Here is a 12,852-nt window from a genome sequence, read left to right as displayed (position 1 = left end):
TAGGGGACTTCAAAACCCCGCTGACATCACTGGATAAAGCTTCTACACAAAAAATTAACAAGGAAACACAGACTTCAAACGAAGCACTAGATCAAATGGATGTAATAGATATCTACAGAGAATTACATGCCAAAACTGCAGAATTCACATTCTTCTCCAGTGCACATGAGACATTCTCAAAGACAGACCACATGTTAGAACACAAACTAAGTCTCTACAAGTTCAAGAAGATTGAAATCATATCAAGCATCTTCTCAGATCACAATGGCATGCAACTAGAAATCAGCTGCAACAAGAACATGCAAAGACGTTTGAAAACATGGTAGCTAAATAGCATATTATTGACCAATGAATGGCTTACCATGGAGATAAAGGAAGAAATTGAAAACATCCTGAAAACCAATGAAAATGAAAATACAACAACACAAAATCTATGGGATGCAGCGAAAGCAGTTCTGAGAGGGAAGTCTTAGCACTATAGGCCTACCTCAAGAAGCAAGAAAAATTTCTAACAGAATATCTAACCTCACAACTTAAAGAAATAGAAAGCAAACAAAAAGAAATCCCAAGGAAGTAGAAGAAAGAAAATAGTAAAGATCAGAGCAGAAATAAATGACATGGAAACCAAAAAAACAATTCAAAGGATCAATGAAACAAAGAGCTAGTTTCTCGAAAAGATAAACAACATTGATGGACCCTTAGCTAGACTCACCAAGAAACAAAGAGAGAGAACCCAAACACACAAAATCATAAATGAAAGAGGAGAAATAATAACTGACACCACAGAAATACAACAGATTGTTAACAGATATTATGAACAATTATATGACAACAAATTCAGCAATCTAAGTGAAATGGACCAATTTCTACAAACACATAGTCTCCCAAAACTGAAGCAGAAAGAGATAGAAAACTTGAACAGACCAATAACAACAGAAGAAATTGAAGATGTAATCAAGACACTCCCAGCAAACAAAAGCTCAAGGCTGGACGGCTTCATGGGGGAATTTTACCAAACATTCAAAGATAAACTAATACCCATTCTCCTCAAACTATTTCAAAAAACTCAAAGAAAAAAAACTTCCAAAGTCATTTTATGAGGCCAGCATAATTCTAATTCCAAAACCAGAAAAAGACACTACAAAGAAAGAAAACTACAGGCCAATATCCCGGATGAACATAGATGCCAAAATCCTGAACAAAATATTAACAAATAGAATCCAGCGAAATATCAAAAAAATTATTCACTATGACCAAGTGGAATTCATCCCAGGGATGCAATGCTGGTACAATATTTGCAAATCAATAAATGAGATACACCACTTAAACAAAATGAAGGATAAAAATCATATGATCATATCAATAGACGCTGAAAAAGCATTTGACAAAATCCAGCACCCATTTCTGATAAAAATACTCAGCAATCTGGGAATAGAGGGATCATATCTTGACATAATAAAGGCCATATATGAAACACCTACATCCAACATCATACTCAATGGGCAAAAACTAAAAGCATTTCCCTTAAGAACAAGAACAAGGCAAGGATGCCCACTTTTGCCACTCTTATTTAACATAGTACTAGAAGTCTTAGCCAGAGCAATCAGACAGGAAGAAAAAAATAAAAGGGATCCAAATTGGAAAGGAGGAAGTGAAACTGTCATTATTTGCAGATGACATGATACTATACATAGAAAACCCCAAAGACTCCATCAAAAATTTACTAGACTTAATAAATGAATTTGGCAAAGTAGCAGGATACAAAATTAATGTCAAGAAATTGATGCCATTCTTATATACCAATGATGTACTCACAGAAAGAGAAACTAATAAAACAATCCCATTTACCATTGCAGCAAAAAAAAAAAAAAAAATTAAGATACCTAGGAATAAACTGAATCAAAAAAATAATGGACCTATTCACAGAAAACTACAGGTCATTAAAAAAAAGAAATAGAAGAGGATATAAGAAAGTGGAAGCACATACCTTGTTCATGGATAGGAAGAATTAACATCATTAAAATGTCCATACTACCCAAAGCAATCTATAGATTCAATGCAATCCCCATCAAAATACCAATGACATACTTCACAGAACTAGAAAAAATACTGCAAAAGTTGATATAGAACCAAAAAAGACCTCGAATAGCCACAGCAATCTTGAAAAAGAAGAAGAAAGTTGGAGGGATCACATTATCAGATTTCAGGTTATACTACAAAGCCACTGTAATCAAAACAGCCTGGTACTGGCATAAGAACAGGCATATAGACCAGTGGAACAGAACAGGGAACCCAGAAATGGATCCAAGGCAATATGCTCAATTAATATTTGACAAAGTTGGCCAAAGTACACAGTGGAGTAAAGACAGCCTCTTTAATAAATGGTGTTGGGCCCTGGCCGGTTTGGCTCAGCGGTTAGAGCGTCGGCCTGCAGTCCAGAGAGACCTGGGTTCAGTTCCCGCTAAGGGCGCGTACCTCGGTTGCAGTTTGTCCCCGGCCCTGGTCAGTTGTGTGGGTGGCAGCCACTCGATGTGTTCCTTTCACATCGATGTTTCTCTCTCTCTCTCTGTTCCTCTCTCCCTCTCACTCTACCTGAACAAAAAATGGAAAAAATGTCCTCGGGTGAGGATAAAACATAAATAAATAAATAAATAAATAAATAAATAAATAGTGTTGGGAAAATTGAACAGCTACATGCAGAAAAAAGAAACTAGACCATCAACATACACCCTGCACAAGAATAAACTCAAAATGGATAAAAGACTTAAATGTGACTCATGAAACCATAAAAATCCTAGAAGGAAATGTAGGCAACAAAATTTCAGATATTATACGCAGCACAATTTTCACTGATTCATCACCTAAGGCAACAGAAACAAAAAAGAAAATGAACACATGGGACTACATCAAACTCAAAAGCTTCTCCACAGAAAAAGATACAATCATCAAAATGAAAAGGCAACCCACTGTATGGGAGAGCATAATTGCCAATGATATCAGATAAGGGGTTAATTTCCAATATATATAGAGTACTCATGCAACTCAACAAAAGGAAGACAAAGAACCCAATTAAAAAATGAGCAGAGAAACTAAACATCTCTCCAAACAGGACATACAAATGACTAAGAGACATATGAAGAAATGCTCAACATCACTAATCATCAGAGAGATGCAAATTAAAACAACAATGAGCTATCTCCTCACACCTGTCAGAATGGCCACCATCAACAAATCATCAAACAACAAGTGTTGGCGAGGTTGTGGAGAAAAGGGGACTCTAGTACACTGCTGGTGTGAATTCAGACTGGTGCAGCCACTATGGAAAACAAGTGCTACCTCAAAAAATTAAAAATTGAACTGCCTTTGACCCAGTGATCCCACTTCTAGGAATATACCCTAAGAAGCCTGAAACACCAATCAGAAAAAATATATATACCCCCATGTTTGTAGCAGCACTATTTACAATAGCTAAGATCTGGAAACAGCCAAAATGTTCATCAATAGACTAATGCATAAAAAAGCTGTAGTACATATACACAATGGAGTACTATGCAGCTGTAAGAAAGAAAGATCTCTTACCCTTTGAGACGACATGGAGGCACCTGGAAAGCATTATCCTAAGTGAAACAAGCCAAACAGAGAAAGACAAGTATCATATAATCTCACTTATTTGTGGAATATAATGAACATAACAATCTGAGGAACAGGGTAGTCCCAGAGAGGTGGAAGTAGGGTACAGACTGACAATCCACTGAAGAGGGGGTGGAGGGGAGAGATATACCACAAAACTTATATGCATGTATGTATGAACAATGGACATGGACAACAAAGGTGGGGACAGGGCGGGGAGGATGGGGAGGGGGGAATCAGTGGGGGTAAAAGGAGAAACATCTGTAACAAAAATAAATTCATCTTTAAAAAAAAGAAAAATATATAAATAAATAAATAAATAAATAAATAATTAAATAAATAAAAAATGAGGATAGTGCCTGGCTGGTGTGGCTCAGTGGTTGAGAATCGACCCAAGCACCATGAGGTCACTGGTTCAAGTCCCGGTCAGGGCACATGCCCAGGTGTGGGCCAGATCGCCAGTGGGGGCATGCAGGAGGCAGCCAATTGATGTTCTGTCTCATCAATATTTTTATCTCTCTCTCCCTATTCTTTCCTCTTTCTCTAAAAAAATCAATAAAGAAAAAAAGTTTTTAATAAATAAGGATATCCCTTGCAGGTTTGGCTCAGCAGTTAGAGCATCGGCCAGTGGACCAGGAAGGCCCTGGTTTGGTTCCTGCTAAGGGCATGTACCTCGTTTGCAGCTTGTCCTCGGCCCCAGTTGGGGTTGTGTGGGTGGTAGCCACATGATGTGTCTCTCTCATGTTGATCTCTCTCTCTCTCGCTCCCTCTCTCTCGCTCTCTCTTTTCCACCCTCATCCATCCTGCTCTATCTGAAAATAAATGCAAAAATGTCCTCAAGTAAGGATATAAATAAATAAATAAATAAATAAATAAATAAATAAATAAATAAATAATAGTGTAAGGAGCCTCTGGGACAACTTCAAGAGTACCAACGTTCACATCATGTGGGTGCCAGAAGGAGAAGAAAAAGAGCAAGAAATCGAAAACCCATTTGAAGAAATGACAGAAAACTTCCCTAACTTGGTGAAGAAAACAGATATACAAATCCAGGAAGCACAGAGAATCCCAAACAAGATGAACCAGAAGACTTCCTCACCAAGACACATCATAATCAAAATGCAAAAAGTTAAAGACAAAGAAATAATCTTAAAAGCAGCAAGAAAAAGCAATTAGTTACCTGCAAAGGAGATCCCAAAGACTGTCAGCCAGTTTCTCAAAAGAAACTTTGCAGGCCACAAGGGAGTGGCAAGAAATATTCAAAGTGATGAAAAGCAAGAACCTACAACCAAGATTATACTATCCTGCAAAGCTATCATTTTGAATTGATGGACATATAAAGAGTTTCTCAGACAAGAAAAAGCTAAAGGAGTTCATCACACCCAAACTAGTATTATATGAAATGTTAAAGGGTCTTTTTTTAAGAAGATCAAAAATATGAACAATAAAATGGCAATAAATACATATCTATCAACAATTGAATCTACAAACCAAATGGACAAGCAGAACAGAAACAGACTCGTAGATACAAATAACTTTTTGGTGGGTGCCAGATGGGAGGGGGTTTGGGCAGATGGATGAATAAGGGGAAGGAATTAAGAAGTACAAATTGATTGTTAGACTGAGGAACATCAAAGGGAAGGTGGGGGAAGGGTTGGAGGGAAGAGATAAACCAAAGTACTTATATGTATATATGCATAATGAATGGACACAGATTATAGTGTGGGGAAGGCAAGATAGCAGTGGGCACAGGGAGGAGGGGGTCAATGGGAGCAAAAATGAGTGACATCTGTAATACATTCAACCATAAAGATAAGTGAAAATAAATAAATAAATAAAACCCTGGCAGATTTGGCTCAGCAGTTGGAGTGTTAGCCTGTGGACTGAAGGTGGTGGGTTTCATTCCTGGTCAAGGGCACATGCAGGTTTGATCCCCAGCCCCAGTGGGGGTTGTGTGGGAGGCAACCAATCGATGTGTCTCTCTCATATCAATATTTCTCTCTCTTTAAAAAATCATTTAAAATTCTTTTTTAAAAAAGTGGAACAACAAATTGATGTTTCTCTTTTCTTTCTATCTATCTATCATCTATCTATCTATCTATCTATCTATCTATCTATCTATCTCAAATCAATAAAAATAGTGGAAAATTCAGAGTAAACTTTTAACAATTAATGTAAGGGATGAAGGAGGTATAGAGTTAATTGGGAATATTAAGAGTTTAGGAATTTGTACCAGGGGGCAGGGGAGAACAGAGATTTCAGGCTACTTCCAGCAGATCTTGGGTGAGGGTTTGGGGATAGTCATCTAGATATAAGAGGGTAAAAATAGGAAGAAATAGGATAAAAGAATTGTTAAAGTTGGGTGTTTCTGATATAGGATTAGGCATTAGGTGTCAGTATCTTTATTCTCAGGACTGTTTGCTTTTTGTCCTGGAGAAAAGTTTGTCAGGTGTAGTATGTTTTTAGAGAGGGGTTCTGAGGTTCAATGTTTTCCTGGATCTGAGCCTTTTTTAAATGAGAAAGGTGAATCTAAGAGTCAATACCTTGTAATTTAGTAACACAATGATGGTTAAAAGTACCTAATAAAGTCCTTTCCCATGAGGTTGGAGGAAGTCTTTGAGTTGATATCTTCCAATAGGCAAAATCTCCTGGTTATAAATGGGGAAACTGGTCTTCATCTCCCAGCAGTGTACTATGAAAAGAATTTTTAATGAGGTTAGAATTATTCTGCAACATTTTAATTCTTAATTCTTTATTTATTTTTTTGGTACGTGCCCCTAGCTGCTAAGGCCTAACAGGAACTGAACCCAGGACTCTCTGGTCCGCAGGCTAATGCTCCAACTGCTGAGCCAAACTGGCCAGGCCTGCACGTATTAATTCTTGACAATAATGTAAAAGGTCTTTTTTTTTAAATGACGGTTGGTGGATAAAGTCTTTCAGTCAAATGTATAGGTCTTCCTGTTTTGTTTTGTTTTCATCCTAACCCGAGGATATTTTCTCATCTATTTTCAGAAAGAATGGGAGGGAGATATGTATCTATATATCTATATACCTATCTATATCTATCTATATCTATATCTATCTACCTATCAATATATATATATATATATAGAGAGAGAGAGAGAGAGAGAGAGAGAAAGAGAGAGAGAGAGAAACATCGATGTGAGAGAGACATACTGACTAGTTGCCTTCCGCATGATCCTGACCAGGGCCGGGGAATGAACTGCAACTGAGGTACATGCTCTTGACTGGAATTGAATCCGAAACTCTTTGGTCCACAGGCCAAAGCTCTAACTGCTGAGCCAAATCAACCAGGTCAGGTCTTCCTGTTATTATTTCAAAAGGAGAAAAATGATGTTTACCAGGTGAAGTAGAGCAAAGATTAAGAAACAAAGGGAGAGCTTTAGTCCACGAGAGTCCAAATGCGGTGCAAATCTTGGCAAGTTGAGTTTAATTATTCTGCTTGTGCTTCCACAAGAAGATTGGGGATGGTGTGCACAATGAAAATGTTGGTAAATAGGCCAGATTTTGCACATGATTGGACAATGAGTTTCTTAATCATTGTGTAGTTCTGGAGGGACAAAAGTTGTTAACAATCTTTTCTAGCAAGACTTTAGCTGTGGCCATGGCTGTAGCCTGATGGTAAGGGAACTTACACAGCAGTTTGTATTTTTATTTTTTTTTTTATTTTTTTCCTTTATTGATTTCAGAGAGAGAGGAAGTGAGAAGGAGAGAGAGATAGAAACATTGATGAGAGAGAACATTGATTGGCCACCTCTTGCATGCCCCCTACTGAGGATCGGCCCACAACCTGGGCATCTGTCCTGACCGGGAATCAAACTGGTGATCTCTTGGTGTATGGGTCAATACTCAACCACTAAGCCATACCAGCAGGACAGCAGTTTGCTTTTTTTTTTTTTTATGCTGAATTTACTCTTGAGCCATAAGTTTTTGTTTCTTCAGTTTCTTCTGGGATATCTTTTCTTCTGTGCAACCTCCTCTTCTGGTTTAGGAACAATCTGCTCTTTCTCAGTGAGGATCATCTCAATGTGGCAGGGAGAGCTCATGTATAGGTTAATCTGCTCATGAGCTTCGTACATTCTACGTGCATCTTGGTAGCTTTGTTTACCTGGATTTGCTCAAAGACCAGAGAATCCACATCAAAATCCTTAAGTTCAGCATTGCTCTCTGCATTTTTAAGCATGTGCAGCAAAAACTCAGCACTCTATTTGGGCCACCAACCCCTATGTCCAACCCCACTGTTTTGCCTGGGCACACCTGTAAAGTGACATTCTTCAGATACTTGGTGGCTTTTCAAATATGCATACCTTTGACGGCCTGAGCAGTTTCCCGAGTGTTCTTAAAGTGAACATGAAGATTGAACCTCTTGACTTTCATGATGATTTTGTGGGGTTTTCTGAGTTAAGTAAATAGCGAACCATTTTCAGAGGTCACCTCTGGCTGCTTTCAGGGAAAAGGAGCAGTTTTGCATTTTTAAAAGTCCACTTTTCTTCCTTCCATCACTGTGGGCAATGTTTTGATTACTTCCTGAGTATTTACATTTCAAGATATGATAAGAGTTACAACTTTCACAGAGAAAAACTGTATTTTAACATTTATATTAATAACATAACATAAATGTAATCAAACTTTTAGTATTATTTTTTGATAATATTTCCTGTGTAAACTTAACATACAAAATGATCCTAATTCATTTAATTTCCCTCTTTTATAAAAAGAGGAAACAAATGTTTGAAGAGTTTCAGGAATCCTTCTGAAAAACTTCAAAGCTTTTAAAAATCACACAAGTCAAGAAAAAAAAATTTTTTTTTTAATGTTGGGAAGTTTGCCAAACACATGAAAAGTCTGATAACATTTGGTCAAATAAAATCCACCCTTGCCAGTTTGACTCAGCAGTTAGCGCATTGGCCCCTAGACTGAAGGTTCGTGGGTTTGATTCCCAGTCAAGGCACATACTTGGGTTGCAACTTCAATCCCCGGCCCTAGTCAGTGTAGTGCGGGAGGCAACCAATCAGTGTGTCTCTCTCACATTGATATTTCTCTCTGTCTCTCTCCCCCACCCCCCCACTCTATCTGATGATAAGTAGACAAATAACCTTGGGTGAAGAATTTTAAGAAATTAAAATAAAATAATAGGTCATTGTGGTAAAATACTTAAGTGGTTCATATCCATGGTGACAAACAATTAAAGACTTTGTAGACAAATACAGAAAGTTAAATAGTTGTAAACAAAATTTAGTTCTTCTAATATTGAGAAGACTCAGTTTCCTTAAGTAATTAAGGACCTGATGGTAAAGAGCGCAGAAAAATCATTGTAATAAAACGTATCTTTGTTTTTCCTTTGTAATCTCTTAGTAAAAGCATACTAATAGTACAGAAAATTGTATTCTTTAGCAGAGAAATAACATTAAGTTTTAGCTTTGCATAAGCCCAACCTTTATAATAATAATTTAAATTTAGCTAGCTTAATTATAAGAAGTAAAATTCTCTCTTCCATTCTGATATAACCAGGACAAAATTATTTTCATTCCCCTTAATGGAAACATATCTGCATATCTTATATCATTTTTTTACTGAAAACATATATCAGTTTCTTTCATGTTAATTAAAATTCTTAACTCATTGAAATCTTAATTTTTGTGATAACCAAAAGTAAGCAATCAGCATTCTTTAGGATGGTAAATTTATGAATGCCTTTTATAACATCTAGGAACATAGCCACTTTGGCAAATATATTTTATACTTTTTTTAGAAACATGTATTTTCTTTTTTTTTTATTTGTTTTTATTGCTTTTTTAGAGAGAGAGAGAGAAAAGGAGAGAGACAGAAACATTTATGTGAGAGAGAAACACCTATCAGCTGCCTCCTGCACACTCCCCACTGGGGATCAAGCTCACAATCCAGGCATGTACCCTGACCGGGAATCGAACTGGCGACCTCTTAGTACATGGGTCGATGCTCAACCGCTGAGCCAAACCAGCGAGACAAAACATGATTTTTTAAATATAGCATAAGACATTTTTATTTTTAAATTAGAAATCCAGTATTCATTAAAACAAATTTGCTTTTCAAAATGTTACAAAATCGACAGACATTGTTCAATTGTTTTGTCAGCATGTTTAATAAGACATTTTTATTGACACACAAACATCTTTAGTTTTTCTGTATTAAGCCAAAATTAGGTTAACTTAAAAAAAAAGTAGGTAAACTTAGATTCACCTAACAATTAATGTTTCAGTATTTCAACTTATTTGAAACTAGACTTATGAAAACTTTACGAGACATTGGACAGATACAATTATTATAACTGTTTTACTGTTGACAAACCCTATACAAGAGATAACATGAATATTTTTTTGTAAACCTAGATAAAAGTAAAATATTAGATGTTAATAAATTTAAAGACATGCCCAGGGTTTTTGTTTTGTTTTGTTTTTTGGGTTTTTTTAATCATTTTTTATTTTCAATTACAGTTGACATAGCATTATATTAGTTTCAGGTGTACACCCCAGTGACTAGACATTACATAACGTAGTAAGTGATCACTCCAATAAATCCTGCACACATTCAGCACCACATCTAGTTATTAGAATATTATTGACAATATTCCTTATGCTGTACTTTTCATCCCCATGACTATTCTGTAGCAACCAATTTGAACTTCTTAACTCCTTCACCTTTTTCACCCATACCGCCCATCCCTCTCCCATCTGGCAACCAAAAAATGTTCTCTGTATCTATGAGTCTGTTTCTGTTCTGCCTGTTCATTTTGTTTGTAGATTCAATTGTTGATAGACATGTATTTATTGCCATTTTATTGTTCATATTTTTATCTTCTTGTTTTTTTCAAGAAGACCCTTTAACATTTCATATAATGCTGGTTTGGTGGTGATGAACAACTTTAGCTTTTTCTTGTCTGGGAAGCTCTTTATCCCTATTCTAAATGATAGGTTTGCTGGGTAGAGTAATCTTGATTTTAGGTCCTCGTTTTTCATCACTTTGAATATTTTTGCCACTCCCTTTTGCCCTGCAAAGTTTCTTTTGAGAAATCAGCTGATAGCCTTATGGAAGCTCCCTTGCAGGTAACTAACTGCTTTTCTCTTGCTGCTTTTAAGATTCTCTCTTTGTCTTTAACACTTTGCATTTTAATTATGATATGTGTCTTGGTGTGGGCCTCTTTGAGTTCAATTTGTTTGGGACTCTCTGTGCTTCCTGGACTTATATGTCTGTTTCCTTCACCAAGTTAGGGAAATTCTCTGTCATTTTTTCAAATAGGTTTTCAATTTCTTGCTCTTTCTCTTCTCCTTCTAGCACCCCCATGATATAAATGTTGGTACTCTTGAAATTGTCACAGAGGCTCGTTATACTATCCTCATTTATTTGCATTCTATTTTCTTTTTCCTGTTCTGATCAGCTGTTATTTGCTTCCTTATATTCCAAATTGATGGTTTGCTTCTTGGCTTCACCTACTCTACTATTGATTCTCTGTAAATTATTCTTTAGTTCAGTTAGTGCATCCTTTATTTCTGACTGGTTCTTTATTATGCTGTTGAGGTCCTCACTAAGTTCCTTGAGCATCCTTATAACTAGTGTTTTGAAATCTCCATCTAGTAGATTCCTTGTCTCCATTTTGTTCAGTTCTTTTTTTCTGGAGTTCTGTTCTATTCTTTCATTTGGGACATGTTTCTTTGTCTCCTCATTTTGGCTGCTTCCCAGTGTTTGTTTCTATGTATTAAGTTTGTTTCTATGTCCTCTAGGCTTCGTAGGGTTGCCTAATATATTAGGTGTCCTGTAGGGTCCAGGGGCACAGCCTCCCTAATCATGATAGGTGGGCATTCAAGGTGCACCCCCTGTGTGGGCTGTATACCCTTCTGTTGTAATTGAGTCTTGATTGCTATTGGAACATCAATGGAAAGGATTTACTCAGGCTGATCAGCTGCAAGGACAGGCTTTGCCCACTGACCACCAACCTCCTACCACCTTGGAGGATCAGTGTAGGGGCCCATCACACAGAGCAAGACTTCAGTAGAGCTCTGGTACCCACTGGGTCCACTCCTTGAGTATGTCACTTGTGGAGGTGGTTGGGTGGTGGTGCTTCTGATACTGGAGGGATGAGGGGGGCCAGATCCCTCCGACACTTGTGGGCAGGAGGTTCTTGGAGTGCAGTCAGAATAAGCCTATACAGAAGCCCCTATGGGAGAATGAATAGTTTTTATTGGCATGAAATTATATTTCTAGGGTTGTAGCATCCTGATTTACTCAGTCCAGTCCTGGAAGAGAGGCAGTTGTGGATTTAGCAAGGCTAGAAATAAGGCCAGAGTCCAGAGTGTCTGCTTCATGATGCAGCTGGGTCTACATCAGGATGAGTCTAGATTTAGTCCATTAGTCCACTGTATAGGTTCCACATGGCTGTGGGCCACATGGCAAATACAGGGCATGGGAGCCCTATAAGCAGTCCAGCACGGCCAGCAATACAGAGTGAGAAAGCTTTCCTTTGTCTAGGAGATTTCACATGCTTGCAGTGGCCATGCCTATTCTGGCGACTGATTAGCTTCCAGGTGGTTCTTGATCAATTTTCTGGGTTGGACTGGCCAGGAGTCACTTCCTTCAGCATTTTTCTCAGTGAACTTAAGTGAGTATGCATTATTATTATGCATTATTATATTTTTTTCAGCTCTGAAACCTTTTCTGGTAGAGGCATGTTATAAATATCCATCTTAGATGCATTTACAATGACTTTTTTTTTTTTTAGGAGATAGTACACCATTTTATCACTGAAAAGGCAGAAGTGACCTTTCAAGGCAGCCAGGGCAGCATGGGTAGAATACAGATGAAAACCAATAGGAATCCACAGGAACTCAGAATAAAAAGTGGTAAGTGCTGCCTTTGAGTAAACCTTCAATGCTAACTAAGAAGGGAGCTTCCAAAATCACGTTATTTGTAACCCTGGAGAAGACAAGGCACCGAGGAACCATCAGAGGACCCAGGTAATGTGCAATTAGTCAGCGAACACTGCATAGCATAGCGCGCACTGGAACAGGACGCACCTCTTGGGCTGCAGCCACAAGGGCAGCAGAGGCCAGATAGCTCCTCTGGCCCCAGCCCTGCGGGGTGGAGCAGTGAGGACCCCTTCACCACCTGTGTGATCCACTCCATAGAAGTGGTAAAAGAAGGTTCCTCAATTATTTTAGTGCCATCAAA

General features: G+C 37.7%; 1 pseudogene; it reads right to left on the bottom strand.

Moving 5' to 3' along the window:
* Positions 1–12,220: 12,220 nt before the first annotated feature.
* LOC118619204 lies at positions 12,221–12,852 on the bottom strand (annotated as a pseudogene).

The sequence above is a fragment of the Molossus molossus genome, unplaced genomic scaffold, assembly GCF_014108415.1.
Source record: "Molossus molossus isolate mMolMol1 unplaced genomic scaffold, mMolMol1.p scaffold_m16_p_6, whole genome shotgun sequence".
Taxonomy (NCBI): Eukaryota; Metazoa; Chordata; class Mammalia; order Chiroptera; family Molossidae; genus Molossus; species Molossus molossus.
The sequence above is the reverse complement of the archived record's forward strand: the minus strand, read 5'-3'. Positions and strand labels throughout refer to the sequence as shown.